The following is a 23,158-nucleotide window of genomic DNA, read 5'->3' on the forward strand; positions in this document are numbered from 1 at the left end:
GGTTGAATGTTTTCACAGACAAAGAGACGGTTAACCCAAAGATTCATTGAGGCTTGGTCGCCATTCATTACCACCCTTCCACTTGACACAATACAGGTGACTTCGAACACAATTTGAGCAGAAAAATTGGTTTCTTATTGGAGACCCTTCAGGGTCATACCACAGTACCTACCATTGCCCAAACTTGTATTGCGGTTTACACCAAATTTTTATGATTGATTACCCATGATGCACAAGGATTTTAGGAATTTGTTTTCTGTTGTATTGTTCTTCTTTCTTTGTAATGCTTAACCCCTTTAGGACACAGCCTGTTTTGGCCTTGTGGACACAGATGATTTTTTCAAATCTGACATGTGTCACTTTATGTGGTAATAACTCCGGAATGCTTTTACCTATCCAAGCGATTCTGAGATTGTTTTCTCGTGACATATTGTACTTTATGTTAGTGAAAAAATTTGGTCGATAAATTCAATATTTATTTGTGAAAAAATTCAAATTTTAGCAAAAATTTGCAAAAATTAGCATTTTTCTAAATTTAAATGTATTTGCTTGTAAAACAGATAGTAATACCACATAAAATAGTTACTAGTTAACATCCCCCATATGTCTACTTTATGTTTGCATCATTTTTTTTCACGTACTTTTATTTTTCTAGGACGTTACGAGGCTTAGAACTTTAGCAGCAATTTCTCATATTTTCAATACAATTTCAAAAGGCTATTTTTTCAGGGACCAGTTCAGTTCTGAAGTGGCTTTGAGGGCCTTATATATTAGAAAGTCCCCATAAATCACCCCATTTTGAAAACTGTACCCCTCAAGGTATTCAAAACCACATTCAGAAAATATTTTAACCCTTTAGGCGTTTCACAGGAATTAAGGCAAAGTAGAGGTGAAATTTACGAATTTCATTTTTTTTGCCAAAATTCATTTGTAATAAAAAAAAATCTGTAACACAGAAGGTATTACCAGAGAAACGCAACTTAATATTTATTGCCCAGATTCTGCAGATTTTAGAAATATCCAACATGTGGCCCTAGTGCGGTAATGGACTGAAATACCGGCCTCAGAAGCAAAGGAGCACCTAGTGGATTTTGGGGCCTCCTTTTTTTAGGAATATATTTTAGGCACCATGTCAGGTTTGAGGAGGTCTTGTGGTACCTAAACAGTCGAAACCCCCCAAAGTGACCCCATTTTGGAAACTACACCCTCAAGGCATTTTTCTAGGGGTATAGTTAGCATATTGACCCCACAGTTTTTTTGCAGAATTTAGTGGAATTAGTCTGTGAAGATGAAAATCACCTATTTTTCTGTGGAAACATAGAATTTTTTCATTTTTACAAGGAATAAAGGAGAAAAAGCACCCCAAAATTTGTAAACCAATTTCTCCCGATTACGGCAATACCCCATATGTGGTCGTAAACTGATGTTTGGACCCACAGCAGGGCTCAGAAGGGAGGGAGCGCCTTTTGGATTTTGGAGCGCAGATTTTGCTGGATTGGTTTTCAGTGCCCTGTCGGGTTTGCAACGCCCCGGAGGGACCAAAACAGTGGAAACCCCCCAAAAGTGACCCCATTTTGGAATCTACACCCCTCAAGGAATTTTTCTAGGGGTATAGTGAGCATTTTGGCCCCTCAGGATCTTTTTTAGAGCTAAGGTGACCAAAAAACAGCGATTTTGGCGCTTTAAATTCTTTATTTATTACAGCGTTCACCGTGCGCAATAAATTACGTTTTAATTTATTCTGCCGGTCGGTACGATTATGGCGATACCATATGTGTATAGATTTTTTTAAGTTTTGCAGCGTTTGCACAATAAAATTAAGTTTCTATAAAATAATTTATTTTCTGGGACACGCTATTTTGAGCCGTAACGTTTTTATTTTTTCGTCAAAAAAGCTGTGGGAGGTCTTGTTTTTTGCGGGACGGGTTGTAGTTTTTATTGGTACCATTTTGGGGTAAATGCGACTTTTTGATCACTTTTTATTCTCTATCTTGGGAGGGGTGGTGACCCAAAAATAGCGACGCTGACAGTTTTCTGTTTATTTTGTTTGCGGCGTTCACCGTGCGGAAAAATTAACATTATAGTTTCATAGATTGGGTCGTTACGAACGCGGCGATACCAAATATGTGTACTTTTTTTTAACGTTTTCATTTTTTCCCTTTAATAAATGACTTATTATAGGAAAACAAAACCTTTTATTTTTACACTTTTATAAAACATTTTTATTAACTTTTTTTTACTTTTTACACTTTATATTTTTGTTTATTAACTTTTTTTTTTACTTTTTACACTTTATTTTTTTGACCTGCAGCTCTGATCGCTGCTAGAATACATTACACTACCTAGGTAGTGTAACGTATTCCAACTGTCAGTGTGACGTCACAGTCACTCTGACAGTTGGTCTACGAGGATCAGCAGAGGCTGATCCTCAAAGGCTGACATACATGGCAGACCTGGGGGCCGTTGTCTGGCCCCCGGGTGCCATCACAAGCATCAGAAGCCCCCACGATTGCATGGGGGCTGCTGATGCGCTACAAACACGCTACATGCGGAGATCGCAATCGAGCCCCGCATGTAACGGGTTAATTGCCGAAATCAGCGGCGATGAGCCGCTGATCGGCAACACTGGAGAGTGTCAGCTGTCGGGGACAGCTGATCTCCAAGTTCCCGATGCACACTGTCGCCGACAGTGTGCATCGGTAACGGCACAGTGACTTTCTGTCACTCTGACAGGAAGCCTATCAGGACCAGCCGAAGGTTGGTCCTGATGGGCTTCCATCCATGGCAGACCCGGAAGCCATTGTTTGGCTTCCGTTTGCCATACTAACTATCGGCAGACCCCGCGATTTCGGACGGGGGTCTGCCGATATGTTAGAAACCCCTAAAATTCGGCGATTGCACCCGATCGCCGAATTTAAGGGGTTAATGCGCCGAAATCAGCGGCAAAGGACCGCTGGCCGGCAAGAGGGGAGTGTCAGCTGTCGGCGACAGCTGACCTCCCGATTCCCGGTGCACACTGTCGCCGACAGTGTGCACCGGGATTAACTCAGTAACTGTACGTCCTCGTGCGGGAAGTAACCTCCCGCAACGACGTACAGTTACGTCCTGGTGCGGATAGGGGTTAAGTGACAGAGTAATGTTTTGTCATTATTATATTTGTATATTGAGCAGTGTATCACACACACACTGCACGTGTAACCTTTTAATCTGTCTAGAAAAATTCAATAAAAAGTGGTTTTCTTTTTTTTATTTATTTTTTTAAAACCTATTTACCCCTTAATGACCGGGCCTGTTTGGACCATAACCCCTTAAGTACGCAGCCTAGTTTTGGCCTTAAGGCTCAGAGCCCATTTTTCAAATCTGACATATTTCACTTTATGTGGTAATAACGTCGGAATGCTTAAACCTACCCAAGCGATTCTGAGATTGTTTTCTCGAAACACATTGGGCTTCATGTTCGTGGTAAAATTTAGTCGATATATTCAGTGTTTATTGGTGAAAAATTGCAAAATGTAGAGAAAATTTTGAAAAAATAGCATTAATATATTGTGTCATCCCTTATCGCCCTCTTATAGCAGACTTTGCACCTCTTTTGACTTTTTCCCTTCTTGCCAGTTTGGGGAACTTCTCCTGGAAAGTGTTGCCGCCCTGGTACGATGCGTGTGGCCTCGCTTCCAGATGTACTGGGTGCCCCCCCTTCTTGGTCCCTAAAGATTAGGTTCTTGATAATCACCTCTTGAAATTCAAGGAAAGTTCCCGTCTGGCCTGCACATCGACATAGCACATACGCATTGTACAAAGTCATCTGTATGATGTGCCCGGCCAGCTTCTTATACCACACCGCATGGCGCTGTAGGGCTTCAGGATTTGATCTGACAAGTCCATCCCTCCCATGTACCTATTGTAGTCCAGGATGCAGTCTGGTTTGGGGGTGGCCTTTCCTTCATATATCCTAAACCTGTAGGTATACCCAGATGCACTCTCGCACAGCTTATACATCTTCACGCCATACCTTGCCCTCTTACCCGGCAGGTACTCGCGGAATTGAACCCTCCCTTTAAAATGTACCAGGGACTCATCAATAGAAATACACTTCTCGGGCGTGTATGCTTGGGAAAACCGGGCACTGAAACGGTCTAATAGGGGTCTCCGTTTATACAAACGGTCAAAACAGGGGTCATCTCGGGGTGGGCTCGGCTCATTATCAGTATAATGTAAGAAGCAAAGTATTGCCTCATTTATTTATTTTTTTAGGCTCCAGTTCAGTTCTGAAGTTGCTTTGAGGGGCCCATATATTAGAAACCCCTATAAAACACCCCGTTTTAGAAACTAGACCCTTCAAAGAATTCACAACAGCATTTAGAAAGTTTATGAACCCTTTAGGTGTTTCACAGAAATTTAGAACAAAGTAGAGGTGAAGTTTACATTTTTTTTTTGTCAGAAAATCATCTTTATACCATTTTTTTTATAACACAAAAGGATTTATCAGAGAAACGCAACCTAATATTTATTGCCCAGATTCTGCAGTTTAGAGAAATATCCCACATGTGGCCCTCGGGCGGTAATGGACTGAAGCACCGGCCTCCGAAGAAAAGGAGCACCTAGTGGATTTTGAGGCCTCTTTTTTTATTAGGCACCATGTCCGGTTTGAAGAGGTCTTGTGGTGCCAAAACAGTGGAAACCCCCCAAAAGTGACCCCAATTTGGAAACTAGACCCCTTGAGAAATCCATTGTAGTTTTCTTGGGGTGCATGCGGCTTTTTGATCAGTTTTTATTCTATTTTTAGGTGGCGTGGTGACTAAAAAACAGCAATTCTACTATTGTTTTTTTATTCTATTTTTTTACAGCGTTCACCGTGCGCTATAAATGACATATTCACTTTATTCTGCGGGGCGATACGATTACGGCGATACCAGATGTTTATAGTTTTTTTTATGTCTTATGGCGTTTGCACAATAAAATACGTTTTATAAAAAATCATTCACTTTTTGTGTTACCTTATTCTAAGCGCCAGAACTTTTTTATTTTTCAATCAATAAAGCCATGCGAGGACTTATTTTTTGCGTAACGAACTGTATTTTCGATCAGCACCATTTTTCGGTACATGCGACTTTATGATCTCTTTTTATTCCATTTTTTGGGAGGTGAAGTGACCGAACAATTGTGATTGTGGTACGGTTTATTATTATTTTCTTTTACGGCGTTCACCGTGCGGGATAAATAACAAAATAATTTTGTAGTTCAGGCCGTTACGGACGCGGCGATACCAATTATGTATAGTTTATTTGTTTGTTTATATATTTTTATTAATAATAAATGACTGATAAGGTAAAAAGGGGTATTTTTACTTTTAATACTTTTAAAACATTTATTTTCTTATTTTTACACATCTTTTTTTAACTTTTTTTTAACTTTATTACTTTGTCCCACTAGGGGACTTGAGGGCAGGAGGCCCTGATCGCAATTCTAATACACTGCACTACATGCGTAGTGCAGTGTATTAGAACTGTCAGCTACTCACTGACAGCAAGCATAGTGGGTCCGTCTATGTCATAGCTGGACGCCATTGTTTGGTGTCCGGTTGCCATAGTCACCATCGTCGGCCGCTATCGTGTAGCAGGCCGGCGATGGCAGCTTAACCCCTAAAAAGTCGCGATCTCTATAGAACGCGGCTTTTAAGGGGTTAATCAGCGGGGACACAGCGATCGGTCCCCGCTGCAGGAGCTATGACAGCTGCTGAACAAGACAGCAGCTGTCACAGCTCCTGTATGTGTCGGGAGGACGGCCAAAATGGCCGTTACTCCCGAGACGTACTATTAGGTCATGGAGCGCGAACGATACAGCTGCCATGACCTAATAGTACGTCCAGGAGCGGGAAAGGGTTAATGACCAAGCCAGATTTGTCAAATCTGGTATGTCTGACTTTATCAGAGAATAACTCTGTGAAAGTTTTGAATATCCAAGTAATTCTGACATTGTTTTTTCATCACATGTTGTACTTTATTTTAGTGGTAAAAGTAGACTGATACGATTTGCGGAAATTAATAAAAAAATAGAAAAATTGAAGAAATGTTTTCCCTATTTTTAACTGCAATATGTCACATATGTACATACATACTGTACAATTTTTTTATTAAATATATATTTCCATCTCTTTTACTCTATTTTGGCAGCACTTTTGAAAAGGGAGACAGACAGGTGAGCCCTAATCTACCCGCCACTCAGTCCCTGCCTACTTGCAACGGCCCGTCCTAGGCGACGGCATACAACTGGGCGACGGTCCCTACGCTCAATAAGTGCATGACAGACAGACAAGGGTACACAGAAGCTAAGGGAAATGGGGTACTTGCCCACGGCAACACAGTGAGCAACAAGAGTAGTGAACGAGCCGAGTCAAACCAGGAGTGCACGAGGTACAAATCGCAGAGCAGGAGCGTAGTCAGTAAAGCCAGGGTCAAAAATGAAGCAAGGTCAATAATCATAGCAGGAGCAGCAGAGCCAGGAAACAGAAAAGAATCACAGGCAAAGGAGGAGCAGGAAATGCAGGTATAAATAGACAGATGGTGGGAGCTAGCTCCGTCTGGCCAGGCTGTGATAGGCTCTCCCACTCCTCAGCCTCCCATCCTGACTGGTAGAAGATCGTGTCACTCTCTCAGACCTAGGAGCAGGTGCAGACTGATTACCCACGGGCGTCGACACAGAAGCTGTGTCTGGCAGATCCTTTACAGTTTGAAGACCGATTTCTTTGCAAAGCGACCATGAGAATGAAGAAACACACCCAAAAATCTATCACCCGGTTTCTCCTGTTTTCAAAAATACTCCCATTGTTGCCTCAAACTGCTTATTAGACGTGTGGCTGGGCCAAAAAGAGAGGGAGCATGCTTTGGCTTTCAGGGCACAATTGAATAAATTCTAGGCCCCATATCATGCATTTAGAGGCATTGAGCTGCCTGAACAAAAAAAAAAAAACACGCATAAATGACCCCATTTTAAAAACTAAACCCCTAAAGGTATTCATTCATCTAGTGGTGTAGTGAGCATGCGGACCAAAACATTTTTAAAAGGAGGAAATAATGGGTATTATTTCAGACATTATGGGTATATAATGTTTTCTTCAAATTCCTATTACGTTTCCAGATAAAATAGAGAAGTGGTAGAAGGTTATTTTGTTAGAAATATGCCACATTAATAAATTTGTGCGGCATACAAAAGAGAAGTGAAGCCGTGTATTCATAATGGATACATGTTTGCTATAGACGTATTTGCGTGTACTTATGACTATGCCTTGCTGAAGAGGCAGTTGTCCCGCATCTGTGCCATTATGATGTCATTGTGGACAGAATTCTGTCCTAATATAAAATCAGTAAGAGAGGAAAAAATAAACTGTACTGGAGTGATGAGCAATATCTTCAAACAAATGGAGGAAAATGTATCCAACTATGTTGCAAACTCGAGTCTGTTCACTAGATAGAAGAACACCTGCAGGGCTGTCATGACAAGGTTTTTTTTTCTTTCAGTGACTGGTTGTACAACGTCTCTTTAGCTCCATCAATCCTTATGAGGGACGAACGTGCCAAGTGACGCGGTACACCATAACAGGCCCCTGCCCGACAAGGTAGAAACCGCTATGTGCACAAAACAACCAATCACCTAAAGAATATATAGAGGGGCAGTGTCCAAAACCATCTATAGGAACAGTAAAGGATCACTAATCCCCAAAATGAAGTCAGTATTTCCAGAAGAACTGTAACAAAGCCTATGGTGTATTGATAAGGAACAGCTCGATTATTAGAGATCCTCCAAATAAAAAAAGATCATGCCCGTATCACGGTACAGAATTGGGAATGTAACAGCTGTATGTGGCAGGACATAGTCATATGTACAGTCAAAATAAAAAAATTCTGAATGTGGGAATTTGTACTGGACAATTAATTCCAGCACTTGATCACCCACAAATAAATAAAAAAAATCATAAGGGGTAAAATTAGTTTCACGGTCTGAAAAAAATGTGCTCTGCAACCTCTCCCACAATAAATAATCCGTATTTGGAAAGCCCACAAACTAAAAAGAAAATATAAAGATATTTACTTCCTAAAAAGACCCCCCACCCATTTTTTTTTTTTTTTGGTGTTAAATGCTAGTAATTTGAAACCGTGTGAAAGGTTTCGAAACAGGGGTAGTTACAAAGGGGTGGTTTTGATGGACACATGGGGCAATAAAAGCGGGTATCCCTCCTCCTGCCATGCTTGCTACATACCCGACACCTTCTTTGGGGATAATTTTGGGTCTCAGTGGAAGGAATAGGGTGTAAAAAGTGGTGCTCTGAAAGCCTGCGCACATCCTCATATTCGCAGGATTGTGCAGGTATAGTGAACTCAAAAAGGAGATGCTCAATGACCTTCTCTTGAAATTGAAGAAAAGTGAGCGTTCTTTGGGCTTTTTTGAAAATAACAAAACTGTTATAGGTAGCAACCTGGATGAGATAGATTGCTAGCTTTTGTACCAGGCCTTATTTTTGCGCTTCACCAGGTAAGGCTGAAGCACCTGGTCGGAAAGGTCTACACCCCCCATAAAGTTGTTGTAGTCTGTTACAGACAGGTTTCTGCTTTGCAGTGGTAGCCCCCCTCTCCGTAATTGCCACAGTGGTGTCCGTGTGTACTGTGGACAGCATGTAGACATCCTTCCTGTCGGTCCACTTCACTGCAAGTAATTCCTCACTTGCAAGGGCCATAGATGTTTCTTTTCCCAAACGCCTGGACACCAACTGTTGTGGGAATCCCACTCTGTTCTTCCGTACTGTCCCACAGGCCCCTGTATTTTCAGCATGGGGGGCTTTATAAAGGGGAACACCAGTATAAAAGTTGTCTGTATAGACGTGGTACCCCTTGTGCAGAAATGGCTCCATTAGGTTCCACACTATTTTGCCAATAGTTTCTGGGCAGCCTGGGGTATGAATTTGGCGGTCCCTGCCTTCATATATTTTGAAACCGCAGGTGTAACCCGTTGTGCTCTCGCACAATTTGTACAATTTCATCCCATATCTGGCTAGTTTGGAAGGGTTGAATTGACGAAACGAAAGACGGCCTTTGAAGCTCATGAGCGATTCATCTATAGACAAATTTTTATCAGGGGTATACAACTTTAAAAATAAATAATTTAGAAGGGTGATTAATGGCATTAATTTATTAAGCCGATCATAGGCCTCATAGCGGTTTCTGGACATCACTGCTGCAAATATAGGGGTAGCGTGGACAGCACTAGAAGTCCTGTAGGACCGGAGAGATGGTTTTTTAACCAAACCCATATTGAGGGTAATGCCTAAATTTTTTTTTATTTCTGGGACACTTGTGGGGCTCCACATTCTTTAATAAAAAGACGCAGGCTTTTGCAGAACAAACTGCCTGGCATACAGATTAGTCTGCTGGACTATCAAGTCTAGAACCGTATCGCATACAAATAAATGAAAAAAATTATAGGGGGTAAAATTTTGGACGTCAACACTAATTCCTGGAGTCGCTTCAAATTGGGGTACTTGGGGGGGAAATGATAGTGCAGGATCCCACATCACGGGAGGGGCTGCAACACTCGGCCCTGCACTTGACACCTCTACAGCAACTGACGTATCTACCACCAAAAGACTATGGGGTTCAGTGGTAGAATTAGAATAGTCACGGTCACTGTCAGGAACAAATTCTGAAGCGGTGTCTGTTTCGCTTTCAGAACTGTCGGAACACAGCAAGGCGTAGGCTTGCTCCGCGCTGTACATTCGCTGAGACATATTTATAGATATGTGTATATATATATATATATATATATATATATATATATATATATACCCTATAAGTCCTAACCCTAAAGTAAACCTAAAAACGACAAATTATTATTTATTTATTTATATAACAGACGTAAAAAAAATTCAATAAAATAAAGCCCCAATGTAGTATTATGGACCTAAACACTAACGCTAAACTAGCCCTAACCCTAAAGTAACGCTAAACTAGCACTAACCCTAAACTAGCACTAACACTAATCTAGCACTAACGCTAAACTAGCACTAACGCTAATCTAGCGCTGACACTAATATATATATATATATGTATATATATATATATATATATATAGAAGAAGAAAATTTGCAGCACTCCAACATGAAAAAAAGTGGTGGTTTATTCAATCCAAAACAACAGCAACGTTTCAATCCTACAATAGGATCTTTGTCAAGCCTAGTGACACATCTATTCAACAAACTTATATATGGTTGAGACTGTTTTGCATAATTGGCCTCATTATAATACAATAAAGTGCAAAGTGTATGAAAACATACATAATACATAGTGTACGGTATCATCGTAAAAATAAACATGATACAGAAAATACAGAAATGTGTATGTGACATCGTGAGTAACAATACATAATATCAAAAACATTAAAAACAACTGATTACATCATAATCATTTATGCAGCAGTGGTGTAAAATCTATCGTCATATCGTCACTCACCAATCAGAACTTCAGATTTAACTAGTCAGTCATTGGTATATGTGTTCGTAAGAGTGTATTGCAGCAATCAGCTGCAGCCCTCGTGGTGATTAAAGTTTGACACATCAGTGTAATCCCCCGAGACGGAAGTGTATCATCATTTAGCAGCAGAGAGCATCGATCGCATCCATATGATGTAATGCGTGTCAATGCGTTCCACTGAACTGACCCGTCTATAACGGCATCATAGGTTGCTAAGCAACTGTTATAACTCTGTCATGGATACCTATTGACAAGGCTGTGTCAGTCAAGAAGTCAATAATTGCAAAAAAAATGCAAGCGGCACCTGGTCGATTATTCATTAGCGAGTGCTGCTGCCTTCTTGTTTGCTATATATATATATATGTATATATATATATATGTATATATTAGGATGAGTTGTTTTTTCACAGTTTTTCTTCGCAGAACAGGACGCAGACTGATCTCTCTCTCCTCTCAGAACAACTACAATGGGAGGAGAGAGAAACACAGACCATGTCCTGGCTGTGTTATGAAAATAACTGTCTGTGATCTCTGATCAGGGACCAGCCACAACGGTCCCTGATTGTTGCTGTGCCAGCTGCCGACACAGATGGGAGGGGGGGACACTAATTACCCATTCTCTCTCCTCTCTAAGGAGTTATTCCATGAGAGGAGAGAGAAATGGCAACGATCTGCTGCTTTACCGTGAAATAACGATTCACGGCGATCACGTGACCAGAGACCACTCGTGGTGGTCTCTGGTCGTTGCTCCGAACTCTCAGCTAAGAGAACAGAGCTCTGATCTTCCGTTTCGGCGCTACTTTAGGCTTAAGCGATCACGTGAAAAGGTATCGCCTTAGCCTAAAGCCCCTTAGTGACGAACGTAAAAAGGCGTATTGTTGGTCACTAAGGGGTTAATTGCCCTAAATTTTCAGAAAGGGTCTGTATTGCTTACAGGATCTGGGTGAAATTAATCATCTTAATAAGATGAGCTCTTCCTGTAATCGACAATGGTAATTCCTTAAACCTTTCCAGCACCTACTTCATTTTTTGTATTACCTTAATATAATTTAATTCATACATTTTATTCAGATTTCTAGCAAGCCAAATGCGTAGATACATGATTTTATCCCTAGCTCTTAAAACTCCCAGTTTAGGTGTATAGTGGGAGGATGCATCCTCCTCTGGACTATGAAAAAACACTTCGCATTTCTCCTTTTTAATCCTGAACCCTGAAAAGGATGCACACCCCAAAGCAACTCCATTGCCTTCCCTATAAATTTATTACAATCACTGAAGTATAGGACTATATCATCTGCAAAGAGATTGATCTTTAATTCCTCCTCACCTATAATGATCCCCTCCATCTCTGGGTTTTGTCTTATCGCCTCTGGAATAGGCTCTATAGACAGATTAAATAATAAGGGAGATAAGGGATATCCCTGTCTTGTTCCCTTATGGAGGGTCATATGTTTAAAAATCACATTAGATGTACATATTTGTGCCTTCGGGTTTTCATACATTGATCGTATAACATTAATAATATTTCCTCTAAAGCCCATCTTAAACATCACCTTAAAAAGCCAGGACCACATCAAATTAGCAAAGGCTTTTTGTGCATCATTAGTCATCAATGGTTTTCCCCTGGCTTGTTCTGGATTAGCCTTTGCCCAATTCAAATTTGTAATAGCCCTTCTTATGTTACATGCCCCAGTTCTTCCCTTTTATTAAACCCCAACTGCGAAGAATGAATTAAGTCTAGCATTATTTTTGCCATTCTATCGGCCAATATTTTTGATAAATATTTTGCATCCTGATTCATCAGAGATATTGGCAATATGAACCCCCTCTCAGTGGGTCTTTCCGTTTTTTTAGGATTACTTTAACATGCGCTTGTTTTCCTGTTTTCACACACACATATATTATATATATATATATATATATATATATATATATATATATATATATATATATATATATATATATATGTATATATATTCCTGTAGATATAAGAAAATCATAAAGCTTGGGGTTATCTGCAAAAATAGAAATAGTGCTATTAATCCCATCCTCTATATCATTAATAAATAAGTTGAATAATAGTGGTCCCAGCACGGAACCCTGGAGTACACCACTTATAACCAGGGACCATTCAGAGTAGGAATCATTGACCACAACTCTCTGGATACGGTCCTTGAGCCAATTCTCGATCCACTTACAAACTATACTTTCTAAGCCTGTAGTCCTTAATTTACCCATTAGACGTCTGAGGGACAGTGTAGTAAAAAAGAAAAACCTTTTCGCATTTTTCTTCAAAAGTAATGTAAAAAAAGGAAACAAAACTGGTACCGCTGCATCTGTAAAAGTTCGAACTATTACAATATAGCATTATTTAACTCGCACGGTGAACACCGTAAAAAAAAAATAAAAGAAATAATTAAAAATGCCAAAATCTCAGTTTTTTTCTCAAATTAGCTGTAAATTTTTTTTTTATAAAGACTGATCAAAAAGTTGTATGTACCAAAAAATGGTACCAATAAAAACAACAACTCGTCCCGCAAAAAAATAAGCCATCACACCGCTCAATCGACCAAAAATAAAAAAGTTACGGCTCTCAGAATGTGGTGAAAAAGTGAAAAATGTGGTGTAAAAGTAGTAAAATCTAAAAAAAAAAACACTAAATAAATTTGGTATCACCTTAATCATATTGAGCCGTAGAATAGTTAAGTTGTCGTTTTTACGGAATGCAGGGAGTGAAAAACAAAAATAAAAGCAAAAATTGATCAGTCCTCAAAGGGTTAATTCATTTCTAATGAAAAAAACATTTATGACCACATGTGGGGTATTGCCGTACTCAGGAGAAATTGCTTTACAAATGTTGGAGTGCTTTTTCTGCTTTATTCCTTGTAAATATTAAAAATTTGTACATTTTGTCAGCAAACAAAATTTACATTTTTACAGACTAATTCCAATATATTTAGCAAAAAAACTGTGGGGTGATTTAGGGGGTCTATCTAGTACATAAGGCACTCAAAGCCATTTCAGAACTGAACTGGTCCCTGAAAAGATAGCCTTTTGAATTTTTTTTGAAAATGTGAGAAATTGCTGCTAAAGTTCTAAGCCTTGTAAAGTCCTAGAAAAATAAAAGGACATTTGAAAAACAATGCAGAGATAAATAAGACATATGGGAAATGTAAAATAGTAACTATTTTATGTGGTATAGTACTATCTGCAGATACATTTAAATTTCGAAAAACGCAAATTTTTGCTAATTTTCTTAAAATTTGGGTGTTTTTCGCAAAGAAATACTGAATTTATCGACCAAATTTTTCTACTAACATAAAGTACAATGTGTCACGAGAAAATCTCAGAATAGCTTAGATATGTAAAAGAATTCCAAATTTATAAGCACATAAAGACGTCAGATTTAAAAAAATCGTCTGTGTCCTGAAGGCCAAAACAGGCTGTGTCCTGAAGGGGTTAATATTAATTGGCAAGATGTTAAAATAAGACTTGTTTTCTATAGACTGGTTAAGCCTTAGGCTGGGTTCACACGAGCACATTAACGTCCGTAATGGACGGACGTATTTCGGCCGGAAGTCCCGGACCGAACTCAGTGCAGGGAGCCGGGCTCCTAGTATCATAGTTATGTACGATGCTAGGAGTCCCTGCCTCTCTGCAGGACAACTGTCCCGTACTGTAATCATGTTTTCAGTACGGGACAGTAGTTCCACGGAGAGGCAGGGACTCCTAGCGTCGTACATAACTACGATGCTAGGAGCCCGGCTCCCTGCACTGAGTTCGGTCCGGGACTTCCGGCAGAAATACGTCCGTCCATTACGGACGTTAATGTGCTCGTGTGAACCCAGCCTTACACTTCCATTCGGCAATTTCTGTAGTACTTTTAGTCCCTTGGTGGCTTCTCTTCTTATTTGTTGTTGATTTTTTATATTCGTTTTTGGGGCCAATTTTTCATGGTTCAAGGCCTTTCTGCTTCTCGTGTCGTTTACCACAGGTTTTCACCAAACTTTCAATTGTCTGGAGAACATATAGAGTATGTAAAAATTAAAAGGTTTCAGGGATTTTCCGCTCCTTATATCCTGTATACAGGGCCGCACCGTCCATGAGGTGAGATGAGCATCTCGCATCAGGCGGTGGCCTGCTGCCTCTCTGAGGGGGTGGCGGCGCTACTGAAACCAGCCGCCGCCACCCCCTCCTGCACTATAATTGTACCTGCGTCTTTAGGACGCAGATACAATTACATCCATAAGCAGTGAATGGCAATGACGCGCCACTTGCGTCCTTGAATTGAAGGGCACGGCTCCCCGCCAATCAGCGCCTTTCAACTACACAAACGGTGCGATTACATCATCGCTACCGCTTGCGTCGTTGAAAGATGCTGATTGGTAGGGCAGAATGACTTGCCCTGCGACTCAGCGCCTTTTACAGACGCAAGCGGCGCGATGACATCGCTTAGCCCCAGCAGACCTACTCAGAACAGAGCAGGCCTGCATTGCAAGAGGACGACATGGGAACGGTATAAGGTGAATATGTAAAGTTTATTTTTTTCTGTTTGAGTGGCTTTATGTGGGGCACTATCTACACTGTTGAGCACTATCTACAAGGAGGGGCTATATGTGGAGCACTACAGGGAGGGACTATATGTGTGAGGGGCTATATGTGGAGCACTATCTACAGGGGGGCTATATTTGAAGCACTATCCACAGGAGGGCCATATGTGGAGCACTATCTACAGAGAGGGGCTATATGTGTGAGGGGGTATTTGTGGAGCACTATCTACAGGGGGAGCTTAATGTGGAGCACTATCTACAGGGGGGCTATATGTGGAGCACTATCTACATAGTGTGTGAGGGGCTATATGTGTGAGGGGCTATATGTGTTTGGGGTTATATGTGGAGCACTATCTACATGGGGCTATATGTGGAGCACTATCTACAGGGAGGGGCTATATGTGTGAAGGGCTGTATGTGGAGAACTATCTACGGGGGGGTTAAATGTGGAGCACTATATACAGGGGGAGCTCAATGTGAAGCACTATCTACAGGGGGCATATGTGGAGCACTATCTACAGGGGGAGGCTATATGTAGAGCATTAGCTACAGGAGACTATATGTGGGCGCTATCTACAGAGTGATCTCTAGGGTCCACTATCTAAAGGGGGATCTATGTAGGGCACTATCTACAGGGGGCTCTATGTATGTGGGGCACTGTCTGCAGGGGTCACTATGTATGTGGGGCACTGTCTACAGGAAGCTCTACGTGGGGCAGTCTTCAGGGGTTTCTATGGGGGCACTATATACCTATGGGACACAGTTTATGGTTCTATTATAATCAGGGACACAGTGTATGGTGCTATTATAATCAGGGACACAGTGTATGGTGCTATTATAATCAGGGACACAATGTATGGTTCTATTACAGCTTTATTAGAGGTGAGGTATGGCAAGATTATATTTAGGGGAATAGTGTGTGTGACACCATAAACATTTTATCTTTGTTTATAGGATAAGAATTGTTTGAAATGTGAGAAGCTGAAGATATCGGAGCGGAAAACTGCAGAAATAGGCTGCGGCCGGGAGAAGTCATCATAGAAGTCTGGACCAGATGGAGAAGAAATGAGAAAAAGAATGTAGTATATATGTCAGAGCTTGGTTCTGATGCTGTAATTATTTAGGATATATTTATTTATAATAACAAAATTTCATGGCAGATGGAATTGTTGCAATTCATTGTATATTTTATGGGAACCTGTCTGGTAGTTTTAACCCTTGAACCGCCACCATGCAGTAAAACATGACCTGACAATATTTCCAAACATTCCCCTGTAAGTTTTTTTCAGATGCAGCAAAATCTATAAAATAATCTATTAAATGGCACACACTGTATGTGAATTACTCATTAAAGTGTCATGGGCAGTACCACTATCCTGAAGAGTTACATAGTCCTGCCTCCAAACCCACCTTTCCATGTGTTATTGACATCCCCCTGGCTGTTCTACATCATTACCAGTCTCCTCTAACTTTCTCGGATGCGCCTTTGCCTTGTACCACTTGGGCACGCACCGTAGAGGCAAAGGGAGGTATCAATACATGCAGATGACAGTCAGGAAACAGCCTTACCCATTACAGCAAAAGAGTGTCCAAACCTGTGTCGGCTCTGCCACAATGACCCCAATGCGCGTTTCGCTGTGCTTCCTCAGCACATATCCCCTGAGGAAGCACTCACAGCGAAACGCGCGTTGGGGTCATTGTGGCAGAGCCAACACGGGTTTGGACACTCTTTTGCTGTAATGGGTAAGGCTGTTTCCTGACTGTCATCTGCATGTATTGATACCTCCCTTTGCCTCTACCCTGCTTCTACCAGTCCATAATGTGTATGGGATACTAGAGGGTACTAGGGGCTATCAGGGTAGAACCCACTGTGGTCCAGAATATATATTTTGCGGTTAGTCAGTACAGTCTTTCTATACTTCATTAATTTCATTCAGTAACTTCCATGTTAAGCGCTACAATACCACATTGTTTGCACTAGAGTCTTGTAATTACATGTTTTTTTAAATGTATGTTATTTTTATGTAATAAAATGGTTATACTCTTATATAATTCTGGCTATATGCTCTATTTTTTTCTGGTATGGTTCATATTGTGGACAATTGCAGACTATGCACATAAAGGACTGCAGGCAGAAAAACAACCTTCGTGAAAATTCAATGTACATTTGTCCGAGGTTGTATCACAAGTTTTCAGCCAACTGTTCTTTAATGAGAGCAGGCTAGAATATATAAAATATAGATAAATAGCTTATCCAGTGGCTTGCTTTTAGGTTTAGCAACCTATTCCTCAAATGTGGTCAAGTTAAAAGTTCAGGGCACTCTTGGGCACGCAAAAGCTCCTAAGAGAATTTGCACGAGCTCCCCTAAAATGGATTAATCCCCCAGATACAGGGAGGCCAGGTGTACTATAATAGGTGGGGGCAATACAGGTGGAGCAGTACAGTGCAGTAGCACAGAGACAATAGCACGGTAGTGGCGGTATCACAGCAGGCCAGCCAAGATATTTGTGGTGTCACAGCGGACCCGCACCACATACATTTAAAGAAAGGAGAGGGCAAAATCAGGGTCAGGGCGGTTAATCCCACTCAAGTTTACCACACACTCCAGGGGTCACCCCAGGATCTTCAGGGGGGCATCTGGAGACTGGTAGTGCACGGCATCTGCGGCGTTCAGCATTAAAGAGAGAGGATTGCGGGGAAAAGAACACTCGCGTATGCGTGCGGACGTTCCTATGTCACCACGCCGCCATCCTTAATGGGCAAAAAGGAAATGTTAAAAGCCACCCCCCTTTTAAAGCAACCAGACTGATCTTATAATTCAATCAGCATGACAGAATCATATCTTCTGCCTTGTCTCCGTCAACCCTTTCTCCTGAGCTAACAAGAACATCACCAAAATGATTTTAGCAGGTCATGGTGTGGCAGGGCTGAAATGCAGTGGAAATTTTTTTTTGTGGTTAAGTGAATTTTCCTGGCAAGGAATGACTTTGCAATTAATTGCAATTCATCTGATCACTCAGATGGTTTATCACTAAAGCACTTCCCACATTCTGAACATGAATATGCCTTTACCCTGTGTGACTTCTCTTATGTGTAACAAGACTTGAATTATGTGTAAAACATTTCCCAGATTGTGAACATGAATATGGTTTCTCTCCTGTGTGAATTCTCTCATGTTACAAGATTTGATTTATGTGTAAAACATTTCCCACATTCTGAACATGAATATGGCTTCTCTCCTGTGTGAATTCTCTCATGTTTAACAAGAGTTGATTTTTCTGTAAAACATTTCCCACATTCTGAACATGATTAAGGCTTCACTCCTGTGTGAATTCTCTCATGTTTAGCAAGTTCTGTTTTATCTCTAAAGCACTTCCCACATTCAGAACATGAGAATGGCTTTTCTCCCGTGTGAATTCTCTCATGTGTTACAAGATTTGATTTATGTGTAAAACATTTCCCACATTCTGAACATGAATATGGCTTTTCTCCTGTGTGAATTCTCTCATGCATAACAAGAGTTGATTTTTCTGTAAAACATTTTCTACATTCTGAACATGAATATGGCTTCTCTCCAGTGTGTCCCTTCTTATGTTTAGTAAGATGTGATTTTTGTATAAAACATTGCCCACATTTTGAACATGAATACAGGTTCTCTCCTGTTTGACTTCTCTCATGTGTAACAAGATGTGATTTTCTTGAATAGCATTTCCCACATTCTGAACATGAATATGGCTTCTCTCCTGTGTGAATTCTCTCATGTTTAACAAGATTTGATTTTTCTGTAAAACATTTCCCACATTCTGAACATGAATATGGCTTCACTCCTGTGTGAATTCTCTCATGTAAAGTAAGATGTTTTATCTCTAAATGACTTCCCACATTCTGAACATGAATATGGCTTCTCTCATGTATAACAAGACTTGATTTAACTCTAAAACATTTTCCACATTCTGAACATGAATATGACTTCTTTCCTGCGTGAATTCGGTCATGTAAAGTAAGACCTCTTTTATCTCTAAAGCACTTCCCACATTCTGAACATGAATAAGGATTCTCTCCTGTGTGACATATTTCATGTCTAACATGTGATTTATCTGTAAAACATTTCCCCCATTCTGAACATGAATATGGTTTCTCTCCTGTGTGAATTCTCACATGTTTAACAAGAGTTGATTTTTCTGAGAAACTTTTCCCACATTCTGAACATGAATATGGCTTCTCTCCTGTGTGAATTCTCTCATGTAAAGTAAGATGTTTAGGGGAATTATATGATAGATCTGTACTGTGAAGTCCTGGATGTACATTAAGGGCAATGTGGTTTTCTCCTGAAGACGGCTGCTTGATATCTTCATCTTCTATTTCATAATTTATCGAAAACATGAGGTTTCCCTCAGAGTTCATACTGGCATCTTCTGTTAGAATTAAAAATAGATTTTGTGAATTTTATATTTTTCAAACCACAAAGTAGACAAATTTATGACATATTAGGCTATATGAAGTATATTTTATAGTCAGTCAGTAGTGGATCCAGCAGGAAGAAAAGGTTTGAGCCATTCCCTTCAAAACCACCACTGGATTTGGCTCAAAAAAACCGCACCAAATACTGCCACAAAAATTTAATGCCTAACTCCAGCCTTAAAAATCTTTGAAAAACACTTTAAATGGACAATAACTTTTCATTAACAAACTTATGTTAATCTAATAGTATACCTTACCTCTAGCAATTTTGCTTTCTTAAAAAAAATTATTATTTATCCTTGCAAAGTCTATATGAAGTTACTGCCACTAGGTGACTCCTTTTCTAGAATTTGTTGTCCTGCTATAAACTGTCATGTAACATCTGCCTGAAAAAAAACTAATAAAAAAGGACAGAAAAACGACACTGTGAGGGTGGTTTCACACACAGTGCAAGGCTGGAAATGTCAACGAGAGAATTATCAGAATTGATCTTGATGCTCAAGTGGTTAAACTGAGTTTTCTCAGATCTTGGCTGTTAGTGCAGCGGTTAATTGCAGCTGATGCCCCTCAAAATCTGATACTAAGCCTAGTGCATAACCGGATCAACACCGTGTAGAGAACTTCTATGTGCAGGCACAGCTTACTCAGGTCCAGCACTATGTATAACATGTTGTCTGAAGTGTTACTGTACTGTAAAACCAAGGAGGAACCTCATCTCAAGAAACCCCCAGAATTCACCTTCTAAATTTAATATTACTTACCTGTGGTAACACCTCCGGGAATTTCCTCCTCCACTTCACTCTTACACGGTTGATCGCCCCTCAACCACTCTTCTTCTGCTTTATCCTCTGCTTTAATATTGGTCAGATCTTTCCCCTGATTTCACATGTGTAACAGTTTAGTACAATACAGCAGAGAGTGCGAAGAATCTAACAGATCAACATAAGCAACCACCAAAATCTATGACCACAGGACCAAAAAGCTCCACACACCCCTATATAGATCTGGTATAGGGCTCAGCTTCATCTACCTGATGATTCTCTGGGACATTGTGATTTTCCTCTGGGCAATTCTGGGAATACCGAGGACTGGAACATCTCTCTGGTGGATTTTGCCTACTCGATCCATCTGTAGGAGACACAGTGACTGAATACATGACTACTGTCGATCTGTCTATATATCAGACACTTCTTTCTACTCTTCTATGTTTATTATCAGAGCCAAAACAACAATGTTGTGCTTCTAACCAACTGCGCCGTGGTCCCAGTGCTTTGCAAGCTGCAGGCCTATTGTGGACTACCAGAGTGAACGGCGGGGAACCGATGGCTTTCTGCTCCACCATAGTATTCAATTGCATTTCCCTCTTAAGGATGTGAATACACGTGAAATCGGCAGGACGCAGGGGTCCTATTATAAGTGCCCCGTGCCAACCAATGTAGTATCAGGTCATTGCCCTGGAAAAATAACCTCTGCTTATATGGGAAGTCGTTTCCTTGCCCTGGTGCTGTTATGGCGAATGGAGAAAAAAATGATATTTAGGATTACATATACTGGTAATTGGTTTTCTGTGAGACCATGACAGTGCTATGATAGAGATGACCCACACTGTCGTCCTCCATATACAGTATACACCGATCAGCCATAACATTAAAACCACTGACAGGTGAATTGAAGAACATTGATGATCTTGTGACAATGGCGCCTGACAAAGGGGGGGATATTAGACAGCAAGTGAACAGTCAGTTCTTTAAGTTAATGTGTTTGAAACATGGAGAAGTGTAAAATAACAAAAGGCCAAATTGGTCATGTATCCCCAAAACTGCCAGTCTTGTGGGGTGTTTCTGGTATGTAAGGGTTCTTCCCTACCAAAAGTGCTCCAAGAAAGGACAACCGGTGTACCGGCAACAGCGTGATTGGCGGGCAAGACTCATTAATGTGTGTGGGGAGCTCATCTGGTCCCAACCCACAGAAGAGTTACTGTACGACAAATTAATGAATAAGTCACTTCTAGATATAACAGAAAGGTGTCAGAACACGCAGAGCATCGCAGCTTACTGCACAAGGAGCTGTGTAGCCACAGACCAGTCAGAGCACCCATGCTGACCCCTATCCACCACTAAAAGCACCTACAATAGGCAGTATCAGAACTGGGCCATGGAAGAAGGAGGCCTGGTCCAATAAAAAAAAAAATCTTTTACATCATGTGGACGCTGGGAACGTCGCTTACCTGGGAAAGAGATGGCAGCAGGATGCATGATATGAAGACGACAAGCCGACAGAAGCAGTGTGATGATCTGGGCAATGTTCTGCTGTTCCTGGCATTCATGTAAATGTGACACGCACCACCTACCTAAACATTGCTGCAGACAAGTACCCCCTTACTTTCTGAGCTTGGTGGTTTAAGTGGCTTGTGAACTAAGTGGGGTTCTAAAACCGGATTGTGTTGCTGTACTTCTGTGTTTGTGAATCTGTTTTGATTGCTAGCAAATTGAAGATAGCAAAAACTCACACAATTTAAAAAGAAAAAAAAAAAATTATAATTTTTTTTTTCCCTTGCAGATTCGTTCCAGCTGAGCAGCTGTCTAGGAGGAAGGGGTTAACTGGACACAGGTGGTATAAATTAGTCAGCAGACCTCATTTTGAGCTTGCTCTTTCTGAGCTTGGTGGTTTAAGTGGCTTGTGAACTAAGTGGAGTTCTAAAACTGGAGTTGAAAAGAGGAGTTGAAGCCCCAGTAAGTACTCTTCTTTTCTTTTACTTTGACAATTGTTCGCTGTTTTGGTGTAACTTGGATAATGGATAGCAAGATTGGAGGTTTTCTTCAGTGCACAGTTTGCCATATGTATACACGACTGGAGCCGGAGTTCCAGGGTGAATATCTCTGTGGCAGATGTGAGCATGTTGGTCACCTGGAAGCTCGTATTAGAGATCTGGAGGAGCAGAATGCAACACTGAGGAGGATAGACAATCTTGAGCTGAGCTTGCTGCTCACGGAGCATGCAGTTAGTGGGTTAGAACTGGAGGGTGAAGACATGGGTGAGCAGGATCAGGTAAGTAGCTGGGTTAATGTAGTTAGGGGCAGTAGAAAAAGGTCAAAGACAAGGAAGGCCGATCCGGTTTCTGGCATTCCAAGCAAAATTGCCAGGTTGGGTGATGATGCGAGGGTGTCAGTCTCAGAAAAGGCAGCCCTAGTGGATACTGATCTCCCTAACAGCCGGGAGAACAGCCCAGCTAGTAGTCGGCGGGATGGTAATGCAGGTAAGCCAAGACAATTGATAGTTGTAGGGGATTCTATAATCAGGAAGACGGATAGAATAATTTGTCGCCAAGACCGCCTCAACCGAATGGTTTGCTGTCTCCCTGGTGCCAGGGTTCGGCATGTGGTGGAACGGGTGGACAAATTGCTGGGAGGGGCTGGTGATGATCCAGCTGTTGTGGTCCATGTCGGTACCAACGACAGAATAAATGGTAGGTGGAGGAGCCTTAAGAATAATTTTAAAGAACTAGGCTACAAGCTGAAGGGAAGGACCTCCAAGGTTGTATTCTCAGGAATACTGCCTGTGCCATGCGCATCACAGGAAAGACAGCGGGAGCTCAGGGAGTTAAATGCATGGCTTAAGTCTTGGTG

General features: G+C 41.0%; 1 pseudogene; it reads right to left on the bottom strand.

Annotated features, from left to right (window-relative positions):
• LOC142695368 (uncharacterized) overlaps positions 1–23,158 on the bottom strand; it is a 204,559-nt pseudogene that overhangs the window by 175,829 nt on the left and 5,572 nt on the right.

This window comes from Rhinoderma darwinii, chromosome 1 (assembly GCF_050947455.1).
Source record: "Rhinoderma darwinii isolate aRhiDar2 chromosome 1, aRhiDar2.hap1, whole genome shotgun sequence".
Lineage (NCBI taxonomy): Eukaryota > Metazoa > Chordata > Amphibia > Anura > Rhinodermatidae > Rhinoderma > Rhinoderma darwinii.